The sequence below is a fragment of the Desmodus rotundus genome, chromosome 1 (assembly GCF_022682495.2).
Source record: "Desmodus rotundus isolate HL8 chromosome 1, HLdesRot8A.1, whole genome shotgun sequence".
NCBI lineage: Eukaryota > Metazoa > Chordata > Mammalia > Chiroptera > Phyllostomidae > Desmodus > Desmodus rotundus.
This window is the reverse complement of record NC_071387.1, coordinates 104,969,885-104,978,674: the sequence shown is the minus strand read 5'-3', so window position 1 is coordinate 104,978,674 and position 8,790 is coordinate 104,969,885.

Here is an 8,790-nt window from a genome sequence, read left to right as displayed (position 1 = left end):
GTGCGCCACCTCGTGGCAAGAGCCCTCCAGTGAGCAAGCCCGAAGGTGAGGTGCACCGCCTCCTCAAGCCTTGGAACCTGGGGGAGGAGGAAACGACCTACCTCTGGGTCGTCTGGGAGAGAGGAAGCCTGCCTAGAGCAAGCTCCATGCTATTGGATGGCTGGGCCAGAGTAAGTTACATTTAGTTAATTAATTCCCTCCTCCATTCATTCATTTGGCCCAGCTGGCCCCTTCTCATTCTTTGGGACCTACCCCCTCCCCACCCCGCCCCCCCTCCTGCATCCTGTCACCTCCCCTCATCACCTCCTCTCCTTCATTAATGCTCACCTAGCCCCCTGGACAGCATTATTTTCCCTCATAGCACTCATCCACCCCATCAACGTTATAATTCTCAAACCATTAAAACACAATTCTTTTAAAATTGATCGGGAGTACGTGTCAAAGTCTCATTTAATTCATGAATGAGGGACTATGCAAGATGACAGAGCTGGTTCAAAAGAGAATACAAAAAAACAGGGATTTGTGTAGTGAGTGGGAATATGATGAGATGAAATCACCGTATTAGACACAAATTTAGTTAATGACCTACAGGGCAAAAACACTGTACCCCTTGGGGTTATCTCCCTACTGGGCAGAACAGACAATCATGGCGCTGTTTGAGTTTTATGTTATTGTAAAATGCTTGCGCCTGCTCAGCCATGCACACAGGTACAGTCTCACAGATGCTGTAGTGTGCAGTCAGCTTTTTGCCTGGCTTTTGGTTTTGGGGTCAATGTTCTTTGCATGACATATGGTATGTGTTTATTTGTTTATTGCCTGTTGCCTTGTCTGGTATGTGGACTCTCTGAGGGCAGGGATGCGAGATGTCTTGTTCCCTGCTGCCTCCCCAGGGCACCTAGTCAAAGTGCTCGATGTTTCCTGAGGCTGCCCTAAGAAATTACCACAGACTGGGTGGCTGAAAACAGCAGAAATTTTATCTCTCAGTCTGGAGACCAGAGGTCCAAAATCAAGGTGCTGGCAGGGCCACGCTCCCTCTGAAGGCTCTGCTTCTTCCTGCCTCTTCCAAGCATTCCGGCAGCTCCAAGCATTCCTTGGCTTGTGGCCACGTCACTCCAATACGCTTCTGTCATCGTGTTGCCATCTTCTCTGGGTCTCAAATCTCCCCCTCCCTTCTCTTAAATGGATCCCTGTCTTTGGATTTAGGGCCCACCCTAAACCTAGGATGACTTCATGTCAATACTCTTAATTTAATTACATCTGCAATGACCCTTTTCCCAACAAGGTCCCACTGTAGATTCTGGGGGTTAGGATGTGGACATATATTCAACGCAGTGCAGCTTCAGAAAGCTGTGGGAAACAGTTTTCTTCTGTATCTCAGGAACGATTAAAATTGTCTTGAATTCCAAGTAGTAGAAGACAAGAAACCTGGGTTTCACTGGGGAAGCCTCTTCCCAGATCAAGGTGTCAGCAGATTTGCTCTCTGGTGAGAGCCTGCTTCTTGGCTCATAGACAGCAGTCCTCTCATTACGACCTCACTTGGTAGAAGTGGGGACTGAGCTCTCTGGGGCCTGTTTTATAAGAGCACTAATCCCAATCCTGAGGGCTCCACCCTTATGACCCAGTCACTTCCCAAAGGCCATACCTCCTATTACCATCACATTGGGGAACTATGTTTCAACATAAGAATTGGAGTGGGGGGGGCACAACATTCAGTGTATAGTAGAGGGTGACTTCAGATAGGTTTTGTGGGTCTTATAATGACATTGATCGATGCTCCCTGAGGTGAAGCCCTCTTCCCAGGCTAGGCTGAGGAAGATCTGCCCCTGGGTTGTCAGAGGGGCCTTAGAGCTGTGGACCAGAATGGGTCCAGGGCTGCCTCAGGGCCCAGAGGAATAGTACTCACAGCAGATGAAGGTGAGGGACGGGCAGTGGCTGCTTCTCCTGCTGACATTTCTGGGGTCTCCTCCACATTTCCCATCCCTTCAGTCCACGGAGATATTTTTTCTGAAGCACAGAATCTCATTCTACAAGTTCACTTCAGAATCTCACTGTGCCCTGTCTGGTCAGTGGCTAGGTTGGAGCCTAATTTTTGCAGTCCCAATGGCTGGTTCTGTAGTTGGCACCTGAGGTCTACCCGTTACAGGCCTGGGGGAGGAGGGAAAAGCCCCCGGAGTACAAATAAAAAAATTTAGGGAGCTGGGGTGGAGGAGAGTATCACTCGGATTGATCCCTGAAAATAGCATCTTGGTACATACATATCCAGAGGTTAAGCTTAAAGTTTTACTTACAACCTCCCAGGGGCCACGGGCGCCAAAACCTGGCATGTTCGGGAAACACATGAAAGCAAAGATGAGGTCATTAGGAGAATGCCCCTTGGTGGAGGGGTGGTGGTGGCTCTTCATAAGCTGTGTCTTGTCAGAAGATAGTCACCCAAGCCGGAAAGCTGGATGTCACCATCAGTCCCCTCTTCCTCCTGTGCCTCCCACCTCAAGTGACCTGGGAACAAATCTCAGTCCTCACATGCAGGTGGCAGGAAAATGAACAGATTGGGGTAGACTGGAACCTGAACGGGAGCTGGTGCTTAGAGGACATCAGCTGTGACTACCAGAGCTCCACCTGGCTACAGAGCCCCGTTGGTGGGCTTGTCCCCTCCCTTCCAAATTGGGCAGCCCCTGATAACCCCATGTTTGGGGATTCCCACCCGTGTGATCCCCTCCCCTTGAGTGTGGGCTGGACTTCGTGACTCACCTCTAAAGGACTGAATATGGCAAAAGTGATGGATGTCATGTCTGAGATCCGCTTACAGGAAGGCTGACTCTGACCTGCCGGTACTCTCTCTGCTCCTCTCCTGTGCTTGCTCTGCTAGCGCTGCTGTCACGTCACCAGCTGCCCTCTGGAGAACCCCTCGTGGCGGGAGTACTAGTTTGCTAGGGCAGCTATCGCAAGATACCATAGGCTGCGCGGCTCACACAACAGAAATTTATTTTCTCACAGTTTAGGAGGTTGGGAATTCTGTGATTGAGGCGCCAGCATGGTTGGTGTCTGTTTTGTCTTTATTTTTAAAAAATTAAAAATTTTTTCTTTTTATATTAAACTTGTAGTTTTATCCAGGTTTGATTTTAACAACCTGTTGGGGAGAGAGTCTGCAGGAAAGGGCGAAGCCCATTTGGGTAGGGCCCTCCTAGATACCTGAGGATGGGGCAGGCGGGTCCCCTTTCCTCTCCTCCTATTCCTACCCTATCTGAAGGGACTTGGGGAGAGATATAGGTGGGGGTGGGGGGGCTGGTGTCTCTTCTTATAGGGGCACTAATCCTTTTGGATCAGGGTCCCACCCTTATGACCTCATTTATCCTTATTTCCTTAGAGACCCCATCTCCAAATACAGCCTCACTGGGGTTGGGGCTTCAGGATATGCCTTTCTGAGGACACACAACACTCAGTCGATAACAGTGGGAAAATGAGAGGAGTCTCTGATCAATATCCAGTGGAGAACTGAGGCCCTCAGACTAGTAAGCAGTGAAGCCTGCTGACAACCATGCGGAAGCTTAGAAGTGGATCCTTCCTCAGCTGAACCTTCAGATGCGACCACAGCCCTGCTGACACCATAACTGCAACCTGTAAGAAAGCTTGAGAGGCACTCACTTAGGTTAAGCCCACATTCCAGACCCACAGAAATGGCGAGAGAATAAATGTTGTTTTTAGCCTCTAAGTTTGGGGATCCGGTAGTCCACCCTTATCCTTGGTTTCACTTTCCATAGTTTCAATTACCCATTGTCAAGGTAGTCTAAAAATATTGAATAGGAAATTCCAGAAATAAGCAATTCATAAGTTTTAAATTGTGTGCTGTTCTGAGTAGCATGATGAAATCTTGCACCATCCCACTCTGTCCCATCCAGAAGGTGAATCGCCCTTTTGCCAGCGTTTCCACGCTGTAGACACTCCCCACCCGTGAGTTACTTAGGACCGGTGGTTGCTGGTCATATCACAGTGCTTGTTCTACTCAGTGGTGCCAGAGCTCAAGAGCAGTGATGCTGGCAACTTGAATATGCCAACGAGAAGCTGTAAGAGTGCTTCTTCCCCTACCTGAAAAAGTGAGTGTAGTACAAAAAGATATTTTGAGAGATACCACATAAATATCACTGTTATTAGAGCACATATTTATAATTGTTGTTTTATTATTGGTTATTCTTGTTCCTCTCTTACTGTGCCTAACTTATTAATTAAACTTTATCACAGGTATGTATGCATAGGAAAAACATAGTATACGAAGGGTTTGGTACTGTTTGCAGTTTCAGGCATCCACTGGGGGCCTTGGAATGTGTCCCCACAGGTAAGGGGGCACTACTTTATCTTGTTATGTGACAAATACATAACTAATACAATCCCTTTCCCCAGTGCCCTACATGGAGCCTTACTTATACGAGAGTTCTCTAGCCACTGGGAAGAGACTCAGCAGTCATCCCCTCCCCCACCTCACTATGGCTGGATTTCTGCACACTTTCATCTTGCTGCTCTGCCCATCAGAGCTCTCTCTAGAAAAAGTAATGGGCTAGAAACATCAGTAACATCTATGGTGAAACTTCAGCCTTTGGTACAGGCTTTGGCACAGCATTGCTCCTCAAGGGCTTGGACATGCCAATTCTCTACCAGGAAAACTAGACAACCTGGAGCTTTAATGGGTCTGGAGTCCTCTTGCGCTGCCCTGTTTGGGTCTCCCTGAAGGAGCACCAGGCACAGGGTCTTGAGCCCAGCCTCACCTGGAGGATGATCTGCTCTCCACACAGGGAGACGAGACTGTTTCTCTGTCTCTTTTACAGCCTTTGGGCCAAAACTGTTGTTATTTTCCCATATTGGCTATTGAGCCACAATCTAAATGCTTGGTTTGACCCACTTGCTTTCAAATGCATCTCTTGGTAGAGGCAGTGTTTAGGGTGGGGCATGTGAATGTGTGTGAACCTAATTTTCTTTTCATTTTCAGTGAAAATGAAAACCATAAAAATAACCCATACTGGATGTCACCCTCAGCTGGTTGTAAAAACAAAATACGTGTATACAGTACAAAGGGCAAAGGTGTCTTACCACCACCCCCTTTCCCCAGTCCGATGCCCCTGGATTGACCTGAGCTTAACAGTACAGTGGAACTTTCTGTGCAGACACACATCCCTTAGAGCTGCCACTTATAAGCTGTGCCACGCGGGGGAACTACTCGGACTGGTGGACAGCCTGATGGGTGAGTGCGTGGACCCCAGAGCCAGACTGCCGGGGTTCAGATCCTATGTCTGTCCCTTACCACCTACATGACCTGGGGAGAATTATCTGGCCTGCCCTCGTGCCTTAGTTTACCCAGCCATAAAATGAGGTCAGTACTACATTCTTGTGTGTGTTGGAGGACTTAGTGAACTAATGCATGTAAAGCATCTGGAAGAGTTGGCTGTTGCCATCTTGATTTTCCAGGATCTCCACGGAGCATTCTACTGGAGCCTGTCTCCAAATTTCTCCCCTGACATCATCTCCCACGTGGCTCCTCCCTGCCCAGATATTAGGTTTAGGAGCTGGTGCTGATGTGCCGTGATCCTATATCCAAGTCCCTGTCCTACTCTTACCACCCAGTAGCTTAAGCCTTGGAATTGACAGGAAAGCAGGTTTAGTTCACTCAGTTCTCATTAATTAAGGCTTTACTACATAGGGCAGCTCAAAAATAAAGTTGGTTTTAATCATTATAAGTCTTCCACTTAAAATCACCACGTCCTACCCATGGGAAACCAGTCTGAGACCCACTTCGACTGAGCATCTATCAATAGAGATAGATTTTTCTATTAATTTATTTGTACACTGCATTTGGGCTAACTTTACTTCCTGTGGCCTTCAATTACTGATGGTGGTATTATTTCTTCCTTCACTTCCCTACCCTTTACATTCATCCCATGGACCTTTAGCTATCACCACAGAAATCCTATTCACTGAATGCAGATGGCCCGACAGGGAGGAGTGCCCATGTGAGGACTGATAGCAGGGCTATCTCCAAGAGTGCAGGCATTTCCTGTCACCCAAACCCATGGTCCAGTGCTGGCCCTGCCCACTAACTTTTGGTGTAGCATGGTCCTTTGTGGCTTTAACAAGGCTAAAATTCATACCATCATCAGGTTGATTTCTCAGTCTGTTGGTAGAGAGACCACAACATCACTTAACAGTTACAGATTTGAAAATCACCAGTTGGCCACCCCTTGTTGCTGGGCAGAATCACTAACCAATGCTGAAAAGCAGCAAACCCTACTGACATCTGCGTTGGGGCACTGTGTTGAGCTGCTGTGTGAGAAACAGCGTAATCTGGGAGGTCTCCCAGGTTCAAGTTGGGATCAGAGTTGAAACCCCCTGCCTGCTGCCAATGTTGGATGTGTTACTGTTTGCCTGGCACAGGAGTGGGTTTGAACTGGCAATCTCACTACTGATGCAGTAGGTGTCAATCTAATACAACACTCACCTGGCTTTCTAGAGGGATGTAAGACAGGAAACACCACACATACAGCGGCACCACCCCATTGGGAGGACCAGCACCCTGCACACAACTACTCTGTCCCTGAATCCACTGGGGACATGTCTGGTTGCTGCAGCTGAGGGCTAAGGTATGGGTGGTTCAGTTTGATGCACAGATGGGACAAGGTGGGTTTCCTACCAATATTTTACATCAGAGCCACGTAGGGCCAGGGTCTGCCACCAGCTCATGGCTCTGGGCCAGGATCAGCCCACACACAAGGGGCTCACCACAGATGGGGCAGACCCAGCAGCCCACATCTATCTTGAGTCTATAGGAAGAACTTGGACTCACAGGTTGAGCCCTGCCAGCCTGTCCCCCGTCCCAGCAGCCCTCAGGGAGTCTTGTTGGATATGGGGTCAGTGGTGCAGAGGATGCCTTGCCTATTCCTCTGAGGGGCTCCCAGATCCCCCAAAGTGACCCTGGGGTATAACACAGAGCTTGGAATTTAAGGCAGGCTGTTCAACAGGACTTTTCCCATTTGCTCTTCACCCCGCTATTGACACAGGATAGGGCACAAAGGGGGTCCATTTTATTTATAGAGGTAGGTGGCATTTCCTCATAATGGTTTCTCCAGCAAGTGACAATCAAGCCTTAGGAATCATGCAGGCCACAGTCTACAAGTTGAAAATGCTCCCAGACCAAAAAACTCTATTAGGACAATATCTGCAAACTACTGAAAATGTCCCATCTTACATGAATTAGCTAGCATAATCTTCACAATAACTCTGTGAAGAGGAGACTCACCATTTCACAGATGAGGAAGCTGAGGCTCAGAGAGGCTAGGTCATGTGTTCAAACTCATCTGGCTGGTCTGTGGTAGTCAGAATTTGAACTCAGGTCTGCCCAACCCAAGTTTACACTCTTCACCAGGAATGACATATCACAGCCTCGCTCTTAACAGTATGGTCGCTGGGCCAGCAGCACCAGTGTCACCTGGGAGCTTGTTAAGTTGCAGCATTGAGCTCCCGCCAGGACTGAGTCAGGATCTCCAATCTGGTGAGACCCTAGGTGACTTGCATGCACAGTCATTTGAGAAGGGCTGGGGACATCACTATTTGTTAGGTTTACCACACCTTTCCTGTGCAGGCTTGAACAACCAAGTCCCCTTCCTGGGCCATATATTTTTCTGAAAATGTTTGAAAGTGTCAGAAAAAAAGAAATGAGTCCAATGGCTTGGGTTAATTCCCCAGAAGAAGATCTCACTGGTTTGATGATTTCGAGATACTGCAGCTAAACAAGCACATACAGAGGCTCAAGCAAAGCCATAAAACACAGTGAGAAGGGCGCATTTCCACTCTGGGAAGTAAGACTATGACGATGCTGTGAATTACAGTGGGTCAAGATTATTTCCAGTCTCCACTTAGAGGAAGCTTTCAGGCCGAGTGGCTTAGATATAAAAGCATTTGCCTTAATGCACCAGGTGAAAGGCATGACAACTCTGTTGCTTGGTGCCAATTACTTTTATGGACTTGTCCCCAGGAGTGCTAGGAAAATGTTGCCGTTAGTGCTGACCTATCGGCAGTGGTGGGTTCTGTTTAGTGGGGTTCTCTTTTGAAGACTCATTATTAATATTTCCCATCATGTTCTGTGATTCTGTCCAGTATGGCAAGTCCATCAGGGATGGATTTTGTGTAGGAACCCTGGAAAACGGGAGTAGCTCAAAGGCTGTATTTCTGAAACCACTGTGCATACAAGCCTCATGGGGTCCTGTCCAAACCCAGATTCAACTCAGGTCTGGGCCAGGGTTGCTGCTGCCCTAACAAGCTCCCAGGTGATGCCACCACCACTGTTGCTGGTAGGAATGTGGTTGGAAGAGCAGGGGTGTTGGGATCAGATGGGTGCGGGCTCTGAGCTTGACTCTGCTACTTGGCAGCTGTGTGATGTTGAGCAAGTTGCTTAACCTCTCTGAACTTCAGATTTCTCATCATGGGGATCACTTCTGCCTTTAGGGCCTTTATGAGAGTTAGGGCTAATGTGCATAGGTTTTCTTTCCAGTCCCAGAGGAAAGGGATGAGATTCACTCTCCTGTATCGCCTTCACTGCAGGTTCAGCTGAGACCCATTTTTCTTCCCTAATTCTCTTATTCCAGGTCCAGGTTTCTCAACCTCAGCACTATTAGCACTTGGGGCTGGATCACTCTTAGTTGTGCGGGGACCTATCCTGAGCACTGTGGGATGTTTAGCAGCACCCCTTGTCAGTAGCACCCACCTCTCCGACTTGTTAGCCAAAAATATTTGCAAACATGGCCAAATGCC